At 39.1% G+C, this 12,863-nt stretch overlaps 1 protein-coding gene across 1 annotated transcript in view; it reads left to right on the top strand.

The window, feature by feature from the left end:
* The first annotated feature begins 650 nt into the window (after positions 1 to 650).
* KDR (kinase insert domain receptor) overlaps positions 651 to 12,863 on the top strand; it is a 142,483-nt gene continuing 130,270 nt past the window's right edge. The window contains exon 1 of the mRNA XM_081054279.1: positions 651 to 799. The gene's annotated coding sequence lies outside the window, so the exon portion shown is untranslated. The remainder of the gene's footprint in view (positions 800 to 12,863) is intronic.

Below are 12,863 nucleotides of genomic sequence, written 5' to 3'. Positions count from 1 at the left end.
AAGATGACGTGGATCAATGCATACAGTCGACCCTCTGGATCTGTGGACTCCCAACCGCAGACTGAAAACAGTACAGGTGTTTATTGGAAAAAATAATCTACGTATGAGTGGACCTGTGCAGCTCCAAGCTGCATGGTTCAAAGGTCAGCTGTATTTGCAGCAACATTTCTGCCTCCCTCATCCCCTTCCTCAACACTGCTTTATCTCCTACTTTAATCTGAAGTCAATCTGGAATCTACAGTTAGAAGCTTCTCTGGGGCTTCTCCTCTGTCAAACAAGGTTATTGTCATCTAGTTTGCAGAGTTGTTGTAAGGACGACGTGAAATAACATTTGGGAAGTGCCTGGCGTATGACATGCTTTCAAAGTGTCATTGAAAATACTGTGGTTCTTAAGACCCTTTTCTGGGGGCGGTGAGGATATTTCTGTCTTGGGAATTATTTAAACATATTTGGAAATTATTTAAAAGGTTTTTTTTTGAGGGGGTGGGTCTGGACTCACTGTGAAGACAGCAAGACTCTCTCATTCAGAACTGGTGACGATGTAGTGCTTTTAGTTCACAGACTGGCTGTGCTGAGCAGTAGCTAAAACAGGACAGAAGAGATAGATACTAAAAGCCCATTTGAGTGTAACAACTCATTCCTTTCTCCAGGGATAGAAGCATTTCTGAAGACGGAGGCGTGCTGATAATACCATAATGATAATGGCAGCTCCTCTTTCCTGCGGGCTTTCTATGGGACACGCACTTGCTAAGCTCATCACAGAGGTTTCCCCTCTTCGATCTCATAGCCACCTCATGTGGTAAGTCCCCATTTTATCTACGAAAAGCTGAAGCTTGGAGTTCAGTGATTTGCACAAGGTAAGTGACAGTTAAGACCCAACCCAGACTTTCTGATTCCAAAGCCCCGACTTTTAAACCCTGTGTAATTCAAGTGTCTCTGCCCAAATGGTCAGTGGTCAAATTCATCCACTGATTCCTCAATTTTCTACTTTCCTAGTGTAGATACAGGTGATTCCCATCACCTGGTACCGTGTTTCCTCGAAAATAAGACCAGGTCTTATATTAATTTTTGCTCCAAAAGACGCGTTAGGGCTTCTGTTCAGGGGATGTCCTGAAAAATCCTGCTAGGGCTTATTTTCTGGTTAGGTCTAATTTTGGGAGAAACACGGTAGTTTCCCTCTCTCTTCTGGTGACAGAGAAATGCATCCACGGCTGTTGTGTTGCTTTCCTGGTACTGCAATAACAAATTACCCTGAACTGCGTGGCTCAACACAATAGAAAGGCATTCTCTTATAATTCTGGAGGCTAGAAATCTGAAATCCAGGTGCTGGCAGGGCCACGCTCCCTTGGAAAGGCTCAGGGGAAGAATCCCCCCCTTGCCTCTGCTACTTTCTGGTCACTCTCAGCAATCTTGTGTTCCTCGGCTTGGGGTGGTAGTGACTCCCCAATCTTTGCCTCTACCTGTATCTGACCTTCTTCCCTGTGTTGTGTGTGTTGGCGTGTCTGAATCTCCCTCTCCTTTCTCTTATAAAGACACCAGTCATAGAATTCGGGGCCCACCCCAATCTGGTACGACCTCATCTTCACTAATTACATTTGCAAAGACCCTATTCCCAAGCAGGTCACATTCTGAAGTTCCGGGAGGACATGAATTTTGGGAGGACACTAGTCAACCTTCTGCAACTGTGAACCCTGGGAAGAATATGATGTGGGTGAGAATCCACTCCCAGAAAGGACACGCCTTTGTCTTTTTCAGGACACTGTGTCTAGACACGGGCAAAACATTCGTTTTATATCCCTATTATTTGCATGAGCAGGTATCTTCTGTTGCAAATTGCAATGGAATATAGTCTGCAATCTATTTCATAAACCTTTTGACATTTTAATGAGCTGCAAGCAAACGCTAATTTTTCAGAAGAAATAATGCAGCGGCACCTTCTGAAGCAGACTTAGAGAGTTCGTGGCCATGAACCCTTCAAAGAGCTGACCCTGAGAAATGTTCCAAAGCTCACGTCTCCTTCCATCAGAGCCCTGGGCCCTGGAAAGTGGGGCCATTTGTCAGGAAGCCATTTATCTGTCTTCATTGTTGGTGGGAGTGAAAAGTGACAAAACAATGTTATCAGAGGCCGTGTTCAGAGCTGTGATAGGCGTCAGGGAGACCCCAACTGGGCCTACATTTATTTACCAGAACTGCCAGTAAGAGTTGTGCCCACACAAACATATACAGGTATGCATTATATTTATATCACAATTCTGGTTGAATTGGAAAGAAAAAGCACACATTCTTAAGCTAACTTTTTGAGCCCCCTTTCATGTTTAAAGCAAATTATTTCTTTGTCAATTCCTTGGGCTCCAGCCCTGCTGGTCTTTTTTCCATCCCTGGAAGCTGCCAAGTTCACTCCTGCCTTTATATCTGTTGCCCCCTGTCCTCCTCAACTAACTTTCTCCAAATCTTCCCGAGATCCTTCTTATCACTCATATCTCCCCTCCAGATGTCTTCCCTGAGCACTCCAGTTTTATTTTCATTATAACACAGTATTAACCGGACTTGTAATTATTAATATTTTGTCTAGTTGTTTATGTATTTCTCCTTCCCACCTTCTATCAAGAATATAAGCTCCATGAGATCAGAGACCTTGTTTCATTTCCTGCTCTATCCCCAATATCTAGAGAAGTACCTGGCACATAATAGGTGTTCAATTAGTATTTGTGACTGAGTTCTCCCACCCAGCCTTGATTCAGTCCTCATCTTAGACTAAAGGGTCTCTAGGAACTCCATTCAAGAGATCTCAGTGTCCACTCTCCTGAGACAAGCAAGCGGCCAGCCCACTGGACACAGGCTGTATCCAGCCCAGATGGAACTGTGCAGCTAGGTGCAGGGAAGGGTAGGCAAGACTGTCCAGGGCTGCAGAGCTTATTGTTAAAAGTCTCAGATGAAGCGAGGCAAGCCAGGAACCCAGTTATCAACTCAAAGGGAATAGGTAAAGAGGGAAAATCCAGATTCAAGGAAACAGGAAGGAACTAGGGAAACCAGACCAAAACAATAAGGTTCAAAGTAAAGAATGGGAGGTGGAACCTGGAGGAAGTCCCTGAGCCATGGAATCGTAGACACAGCTGCTCATATGGTCTTTGACCAAGTGCACAGGTGGAAAGGAAGCTATTAAAGGTAGTGACTTAGACTCATTCACTCAATATCAAATCAGACTTTCTATTGGATCAGTTCTGATCTTGCACCCTAATCCAAGTTATTAGATCTTGATCTTATCCCTCAAACCCGGTGCCCTCCCTGTAACCAAGTCCTAGAGTTGAACACGAGTCCTGTTCCTAGTTACGGAGAGATGAAGTGAGCAGAGGATGGAATGAGGTATAAAATGACAGATGTTCCACCATGAATATATTTGGCAAGCCTGGTTTCTTCGTACTACATGTGAGCTTTGACAGGTGAAAATACTTACAAGAAATAATTAATAAAGGAAGAACTTAAAGTGAGCCTTGGGGATAAATGGGGGTCATATGTTGCTAATTAGCTAGTTATTCCTATGGATAGTCACAGTTTAATCTTTAGCCAGAGCAAAATGAGGTGTTTAAGAGCTGATGTATTAAAGTTTTAAATGTGTTGCATTCACAGTTAAATCTTGAAAGTCTGGAGAGTTATTATTGTTGGCTGGAGTTATATCGGGTAGAGGGTCCTCAAGGTGTAGCAAAAATGCTGGGAGGAAAGATAAGTTAGGGTTCTGGCCCTGCTCTTGCTGCTAAGTAGTGGCAAGACTTTGGGTGCCCCTCACATCACCTACAAAAGGAGCAGATTTCTAATATGGTTGATTCGCTGTTCACCTGTAATGTGCATGGGATCAGAATTCATATGATAAAATATACATACAAGTGAGTGTGTTTTCAAAATATATCTACAATTAGATTGAGGTGAGTGTAAAAGTAAATTTGCCTGGTGATAGTCACATAATCTGCATACATTAAATATAGTGTCAAAATTCAGCTTGGTTTTCTGGGGTCAAGTTTTGTACTTCGATGCCAGGACTCGACCTTGTTCATCTTGCCTCTGTGCTTCTGCCATAAGGTGAGAGGGACAGCTCACTGGTTTTACAACCTCAGCATCCATTCTTTGTTCTTTTGGTTTACAGCCGTATGATTTTCCTTGGGGAAAATCTCTTCTCCACTCTTAGTTCACATTCAGGGAGGCTATGTGACCCAGGATAGGCCTATCAGAGCTTTAGGTTCCTCGGGCCACGGTGAGTGGTACAGGCGTGGGTACATGATCCCTTCCGAACCAACCGGACTGAATCCCCCCACCCTTTTTTTAAGCATTGGAACGAGTATCTGTATTTTTGCTGGGGTTGTTAAGGACCTTGGTTATAGGGGTTGTTGAAACTTTCTTGACTCTGTCAAGAGAGCCTGACTGATAACAGAGCAATCACAAAGGAAAGTGGGCTGCAATGTCATGAGTTACCAAGTTCTGAAGATTCCAAATGATCTGGGCAAATGTGAAGTGGGTGACTCGTGGACTTCAGTTTCATGAACTCCTAAATTTTCTTTTTAGCCGAAGCCAGTTTGAACTGGATGTTGTTATTTGCAACTGAAGTAATCTTGATATAAAGGCACTTACCTTCTCTACCGACTGAGCAATAAAAATGAATTCTTAATTTTAAGTCCCAAGACAGCAGGAGTATTGACTACTTTCCCATCACCTAGATCAGGGCCTGGCTCATAGAAGGTGATGAACACAATGATTAGAGCAGTGAGGCCCATTTATCAGTTTTCTTTTAAAGATACCCCCTTTTCTTATTATGGTAGTAAATGTTTATTATAGAAACTTTATAAAAAAGGAATAACTATCACTCATTACCATACCCTTCAGAGATAAGCATGATTAACTTTGGTAGATGGTACAGTTTTTCAACCATATATCATATTTTTCAAAAATGATATGTATTTCATATATTGTTTTGCTCACTAATTTTCTAGTTAGTATATAAATGAGTCAATTTCCAAGTTACTACTTAATGTTTTGCAGCATATCTTTAAATGGCTACATAGTATATCATTGTATGGATGAACCAAAAGTTATGGACTGTTGGGCTTCTTCCAGTTTTCAATAATATAGACAACTTCAATATTTATAGATATCAGTGATTGTTTACTTAGCACCATGTCCAAGAAATGGAATTATTGAGTCAAAAAAGTGTGAACAATTTTAAGACTTTTGATACATATTGCCAAATGGCTCTGTGCTCTCACTAACCTGAGTATTAAAAAGTTTTTACAATCTTTGAAAAATGGGTAGGTGAGAAATGTTATCTTTTTATTTGTTTTTCTTTGTTAGTGAGTTTTATATTTTTAAAAAGTATTATAGGTCATTGATATTTCTCCTTTTGTTAATTCTAGGACAGTTCTTTATTTTATCATCTGTTTCTTAATGCATTTATTGTATTTTATATTTGAAAATGCCACTCCAAGCCTGTGGCTTCCAGACTGACTGTTTTCCCTGCAGGGAGGGGGTACTCAGCCCTTCCAGTAATAGCCAGGTCAGCCTTTCAGAAAGCCAAGCACTGCAGACTTTGCCGTTCAGTCCCATGAACTGCAAACACATTTTGGATCCCACTGTAGCTGCATCATCAGATATTTTTATTTCACTAGTTCAAATTATCATCCCCTTTTACCAGATTACTGCAATACTCTTGCAAATGGTCTTTCTTCCTCAGTCTCCTCTCTGCTCTAATCTATCCCCTGCCTTCTCACCTGGAAAATAAACAATAAACCAATAAAAATAAATCATAACTTGGATCACATTGCTGTCCATAAACCTTCAATGACTCCATTTTGCTTACCTAGTACTGACTGGGCATCTAGGACTCAAAGTTTGCTGAGCTCCAGCCCCTTCATGATTTGGTCTCAGCTTCTCTTCCATTCCAGTTTTGCGTTACTCATAACTCACGAATCTTACCCATCAACCAAACTGAACTGCCTCTATGCCTTTATTCAATTTGGTCTGTTTTCCTTGAATGCCCTTCACTCTCGTCTCCACTTATTAAAATTTGGAAGACACAGTCCATATGCCCTCAGGCCCACCCCCTCAATGAAGTCATTCTACTCCCCCAGCCAGGAAAGTCTCTCCCTCTTCTGTGTATCAAACACGTACAACGTATAAATCTTAGAGAACTTACCTCCCCCTGTTGCCTCCTATGGTTCTTTTTATAGAAGATTTGTCTTCCTTAATGAGAGGAAGAACACTCATCTGAATATAGAACTATACCTCTGAAAGGTTTGGCAGGAAAACCAATCACAATATTTAAGAGGCCTCTGTTTCCCCCCCTTTCATTGTGAATCCCATCCCTGGCATTTCCTGCACTTGTATGTCAGCAGCCCTCTTAATGTAGTCACTTGATTGTCTCTGTAGCTCTGACTGTCTCTGATTTTCATCCTGAAACTTGCATCGGGTTTTCTGAAATGCACTTCAGGATTCCACTTTGTTTTTCTTCTGTGTTTAGGAGGAAGAGAGGCAGGGAGTTGGTAAACATGGCCTGGAGACCTTCCCCAAACAGGCAGCCAGATACTTTGATCATTAGTTCTGTTAAGCGTCTTCCTTTCTGCTGCCTCATGAAGATCTATTTTCCAGGCCTGTTTTGAGGAAGCAGGGAGCCATGGGGCTGTTTCATAGGGTGTTTGTTTCTTGTGAACTACTTACTGATAGCCAAAATTCTGCAATTGAGAATAAGAATTACTCTTTCCCTTTTATACTCAGATTAGGTTACCTGGGCAGAGGGGTAAGCTTCCTGTCCATAGGGCTCTGTGGTGGAAAATCACTTGCCCATCCAGATCTTCATATGATCATGATTTCACTTGGCATTGCTCTGTCAGAAATCCTCTCTTACATCACACTGATTTTAAGATTTCTGAAGTGAATTCTACATCACAATATGAAAAGCATCACAATATGTTGACACAGTAAGGAGATAAAAGCGTTCCATTTCACCAACCTTCCCCTCAAGCCCTTCTTATTCACCAAAGCTCACACAGGCAAGGTGTGGTGGATAGATGAAAACAAACTTAATTTCCCTCATGGCTTTGAAGACTTTTGGTTCTAGCAATGGATGGCTTGCCTTAAGCTGGGGTCCAATTCTGTGGCTTGTCAGGAGTCACCAGACGCCACAGGGCATGTGCTCAGGAGCCAGACATAGTGGAAGTTTCTACAGCTCATCAACCCTCACAGAGGAATCTATTCACCTCTACCACCTGCTGCCCACCTGTCTTGGTCCCCTCCGTGATCTCCGTTTCTGTCCAGCATTTCTCCTGGGTATGTTGCAGCTGCCTTGGCCCCTGGTTGGGACTCTGACCTGTTGTGGAAAACCCTGAGCCCTTCACACAGAACCTCTTGGTCTGAGAGTCACTGCTGACTGGACTTCAGGTCCAGGCTGAGGCTGGGGCAAGTGTTTATTAAGCACCTCGCATGTGGGCACGGTGCACATTGGGCCAAAGGCAACCACAGTACAAGGTAGAGGCAAATGGAAGGGAGAGCAGCCCGCGTTTATTAAATATTTAAAGGGCCCAGCCATAAGGGCGAGTCGTTATTTTCACCAGGAGACACCTTTCCCTTATTCTGAGCAAAATGTGTATTTCTCACTTAAGCTCTTCTATTTGCATTCTTGGCTCTACAGGGGCTGAGCCAAGTGTTCCAACTCAAACTTCCAATGTCTAACTTCGTTGATTAAGAAACTACTGATAGTTCACTGACTAAAGTCATCCACTCATTCATTTATTCTTTATTTATCAATCTCCTACTCTGTGCAAGATGCTGGCATTACTGATGTGAAGGAAACAAACATGAATAATAAATTCTCGATGCCTGCTTTCAAGGAGCTTCTGGACTAGTAGCAAACACGACCATTATACAAATATGTAGAAATTATAGACATAGGTAGAAAATAAGTATTAGTGATGTGTAGTGCACTGGCAACCCACAAAAGGAATAATTAATTCTGCTTGGGGATCTTTGAGGTGGTTTTATGGAGAGGTGCAACTTAACTTGGGTCTTTAGAGAATGAGTTGGATTCTGGTCAATGAAGAATGGGGAGAAGGGCAATCTTCAGGTTGAAGAAATGGAATGAACATGATACTGAGGCTTGAAATGTATGGCATATTCAGTTAGTGGTCAGCTGGGCTTGGAATGTGAGATGGATGGTTAGAGCCCAGGTGTTGGGGTAGAAAAGGTAGGCTGGTGTTGGGCTCTGGAAGTTCTTGAATACCATACCAAGGACATTGCAGCTTTATTCTTCAGGCAAGAAAGAAGCATTAAAGGTTTCTGAAGGGGACAGTGACCTAAACAAAGTTGCATTTTATAAACACCATTCTGGCAGCACTGTAAAAGATGAGTTGAAGGGAAGAAGTTGTGGGCAGAGAAACCAGGTAAGAAGTTATCCAAACAAGAGATAAGGGGAACTTAAAGTAGGACAATAAAAGACTCAAGACTATTTTATCAACCTAATCTACTCAATTCTTTCTTTCAGTTTAAAAAAAGGTTGACTTCCAGAAACAACTTGAAAAATGAGTGTGATAATTCGATTTTTTAAAAGCAGACCTCAAGAGGGTATTTTTTAAGCTCTGTGTTAGACAGTATCAATGAGGCATTTATTGAAACCCCTAGAGTTTATAAGGCCTCCTGGGGGATGCATAGAAGGAAAAAGACTTAAGACACAGTTCATTTTGAAGAATCAGACACAGTCTTACAAAAAAATAACCAAGGACACCAAGCACTACATACGATAAGGTGTTTAATAATAAAATGCTCCAGGAGGATTGTTTTCCTCCATCCCTTTTTTGTAAGAATTCTCTTAGTTTTCTTCATCCTGATGGCATCCACAACTATTGGCAGGAAACCAAAGACAGAAGAGAAGGTTGGATATTTTCAGGGGTACTTGATAGAAAGATGAGAGCTTGCCCCATCCAAGGCATTAAATCTTTGTTTGCATAAAAAAAATTCAATATGAACCTTCTTTAGTAATGTATAACCTATTCAATTAAATGCAACTAACTTTTGTGGTGTATCTATTATACACAAGCCACTGTTCTAGAGTACAAAGATGAACAAGAAATGGTCTTAGTCTTTATCTGTAAGTGGGAAAGCTGACGTATTTACTCCCACAACTGTATTTGATTAGCAACCTTCTCACTGACATACTGCTGAGATAATGACTGTACATGAGGGTCAAATAAAAGAATGGTAGTGAGTTATTTCTTTGTCTTTTTTTTTCTTATGGTGTCAGAGACATGGCTGAATTTTTCATTAAACACTCTATAGAGTTTATTTAATCACTGTTTATTTTCCTCATCTGAAATATAGGAGTCATAATTGTAAATGTGAAAGTACCCTGTTCTGGGCCTCAATAAGTTATTTTTTTTTCCTTTCCCTGTTGGATCTAATTCCTCAGGATCAGAACTTCACCTCTTTCTCAGATGAGTTTATTATTTCCTTCAAGGTTCCATGGTCATTTTGTTTTTCCTTTTTCCTCATTTGTTCTCTCTCTCTCCTCCTCTTGGATAGTTTCTCTTTTCCTCTGACTCTTTCCTTCCTCAGTTGCCTTGTTGTTTATTCTTTCCTTTGCTTCTTGATATTAATGTCTGTCTCTCTGGACTCTAAGAGGTGTTTAAGTTTCCATTTTAAGACTCTGTTGTATTTGTTACCTAAACTCTTATGTTCCTGATTCTAAACTTAAAAATAGGTGAATGTAACGTTTCATATTTATTTCACAAAATAGGATGATACCTTTTATTTTATCTGGCCTTGTCATCTCCCATTCTCTATGGAGAAATGAACTAGGGTAGCAGGTCTGTACCCAGTGTCTGTGAGAGATAAGAATCACCCTAGTAAACTTTATAAACGGATTCATATGTGCCTGACCATGGTCTCAGGTAATTGGCCAAGCCAGCTTTTGTCAAGCTTTTTCCTCACTGGTCATTTTTCACTGTGCCCAAGCCCAGCTCTTGCAGGCAGCCAGATTTCAGATCAGCTATTCTGAGTAGAGCTGAGCTCTGGAATAATGAAGTTGCTTTGCCTCTGCCTTTTAAGAGCACACGTTCTCCAGTTTGGAGAGGTAAACTAATCTCTGGATTTAAAGTGAATCTTCGGAAATCTATATTTATTTCTCTTGCTTTGCATGAAAGATAACAGCATTCATTTATTCATTTGCAATGTGTGTCTACTTTGAGCCTGCTCTGTGCCTGGTGTTGTATGTTGACCCTATCTAATAGCATAATTCTATTTTGTAGATGAGAAAACTGAGCCCCAGAGAGAGTAATGATGTAACTCTGAGCACTTCTCTGAGATTTAAGCCCAACTCTATGACTTCTATGCCTCCTCCCATTTTTTGAACATTTACCATGTGCCAGTCTCCATGCTAGGTGAGTTCATGCTTAATTTAGATAGCAATAACTAGAAATAAATATTATCAACCCATTTTACAGGTGAGGACCCTGAAATAATGACTTGAATTTAAGTACTGTAGAGAATAGTTTTGAGATGGAGTGGAAGGTAAGATTAGGAAGGCAGATCAGGGATACAGTTATGGAAGGATTTGAGTACTAAGTGAAAAAGTATAGGCTTTATCTGAGAGGTAATTGTGAAACTTGGAGTTTTTTGTTTTTATTTTTCAGCTTTATCCCCTTAAGAGAAATCATATTACTTAGATTTAAAGTTTAGAAGTTATTATGAAAATAAATAATTATGTGAAAACGCTTTCAGTTTTTCACAGAAAAAACTTCTTAAAGGAATCACTATAATTTAATATTTATAAAACAGAAAAGACATTATTTCGGTTGGATTTATAAATGAAATAAATTTATGGATTTACGAAGATTAAAATCACAGCAAAAAATGAAATGTTAGGAAAAATCAAAAGAAACAGTGACCTGATACAAAAAGATAATAAATCTGTTCCACAGAACGGCCTCACTTAGGGACGTTTCACCAGAACCAGAGTTAAGGATGCCTACAAAATCAGAGTTGAGAAATGTTGGAGCAGTCTTACATGATTGGGATTTTACTTTAATCTGATAATCTAATACTTTAGTCTCATTGATTGGACATCATGGACTGTACATTCATGGAAGTTTGCTTTTGTAGCTGTGAAAAAACTTGTCAAACAATTTAGTAGTCTAAACAAGATGCCATGAAGATACTTAAACTGTTTGAGAGCACAAATCATAATTAAGTACTGCCAAGTGTTTCAGAAAAACAGTTCATGGACAATTTATATACTACTTGCAAGTTACTTTTATTGTCCTTTAATGTAGTTTCCTAAGGCATCTTCTAAGCCTCATTTTAATCAGTTTGGTTTTAGTATATACATATATAAAAATCTTTAAAAATATTCTTAATTAGTACATAGTAGAAAGTCTTCAGTCTTCAGAATGTATGTGTACTTTTAGCATATTATACCAAATAAATCAGGTAGGTTTCAAAATGTAAGATAAGTTATATGAGCCAAGCACATTCATTTGAAGAAATTGGCAGAACCATTATTTAATTTTACACTTGCAATCTGCTCAATGTATTTGCAGTTATTATCTGCTGATTAGAACTAAAAACGTCCTTTAACTAGTGGTGTTCAGAATATTTTGGAAGATAAAGTCTGAATCTTATTTCATGAATTTGTTGCACACAATTACATACTACATATGAAAATAGTTCATTTTAATTTGACATAGAACTAGGTGATTATGTGATCCAGGCTGAAAATATCATAAAGTAATAGTGTAATACATACAGATGACTTTAATCTTCAGTTTTTTTTTCTTTGTAAAACTTTATGTCTATATATGTAGCGTGGAAAGGGGATCTAAAGCTGTTATCCTAAATAAATAAAATCCCCCACTGTGCATTATCTTCAATTACCTTTGTATTTCAATAGAGGAAGTTTTTATTTCTTGCCTATAATTTACAGATATTTATGTAAATTCTTGATTCATGTTCCATGAGTACTCACTGCCTTTTCATTTTGAAGCTATTCTCAGACTAGCTCTGGTATTCTCAAGAATAAAGAACATGGGTTTTATATACTTTGTATTTCCCCAAGTGCCTAGTATAGTGTTCTGCATACACTGAAAACTTAATAAAGTGCTCCGAATGATGGTGGTATTAGGTATGATGATCATGATGATGATGATAGAGATAGTGCTATGCTGGGCACATAGCAATCTCCAAATATCAAAAATGATGAAATCTTATTGAAACGTGAAGTCAGCCTGTGGGCTATCTGAAAGTAGTTACAGCTTAAATATATTTAGAAAACACACTTTTTTTTTTTTTAACATATAGCATGTAGGGTGAGAGTGTAGTCTCTGGAGTTAGACTGCCTGAATTAAAATCCTACTTATTAGATCTGTAACTTTGAGCAAGTATTTTAATTGTCCCATGCCTCAGTTTCCCCATTTGTAAATGGGGATAGTAATGGTATTTACTTTTTAGGATTATTATAAGGATTAAATGTTATAAGGTCGAATATTATATAAAAGATTTAGAAGAGTATCTGCTATATAGTAAACACTTAATAAGTGATAATTATTATTATTCAAATTAAATAAAGGTACATATTCATTATAGAAAATTTAGAAAGTACTAAAAAAGAAATAAGAAAAACCACCCAGTGTCCCATTCCCCAGAGCAACGACTTGTTAATATTTTGACATATTTACTCTTATTGTATATCAATTTGTGCAACTTAGTAGTGTAGTCTTAGAATAGATCAGATATCCAGCTGACATCAGTGTTGATGAAATTAGGCAAATTTTTGGTAAAAACATTGGGCAATCAGTACAAAAATAAAATGTTAATATTATGTGGAAATACGGGAAAAT

The sequence above is a fragment of the Rhinolophus hipposideros genome (assembly GCF_964194185.1).
Source record: "Rhinolophus hipposideros genome assembly, chromosome: 1".
Taxonomy (NCBI): Eukaryota; Metazoa; Chordata; class Mammalia; order Chiroptera; family Rhinolophidae; genus Rhinolophus; species Rhinolophus hipposideros.
The sequence above is the reverse complement of the archived record's forward strand: the minus strand, read 5'-3'. Positions and strand labels throughout refer to the sequence as shown.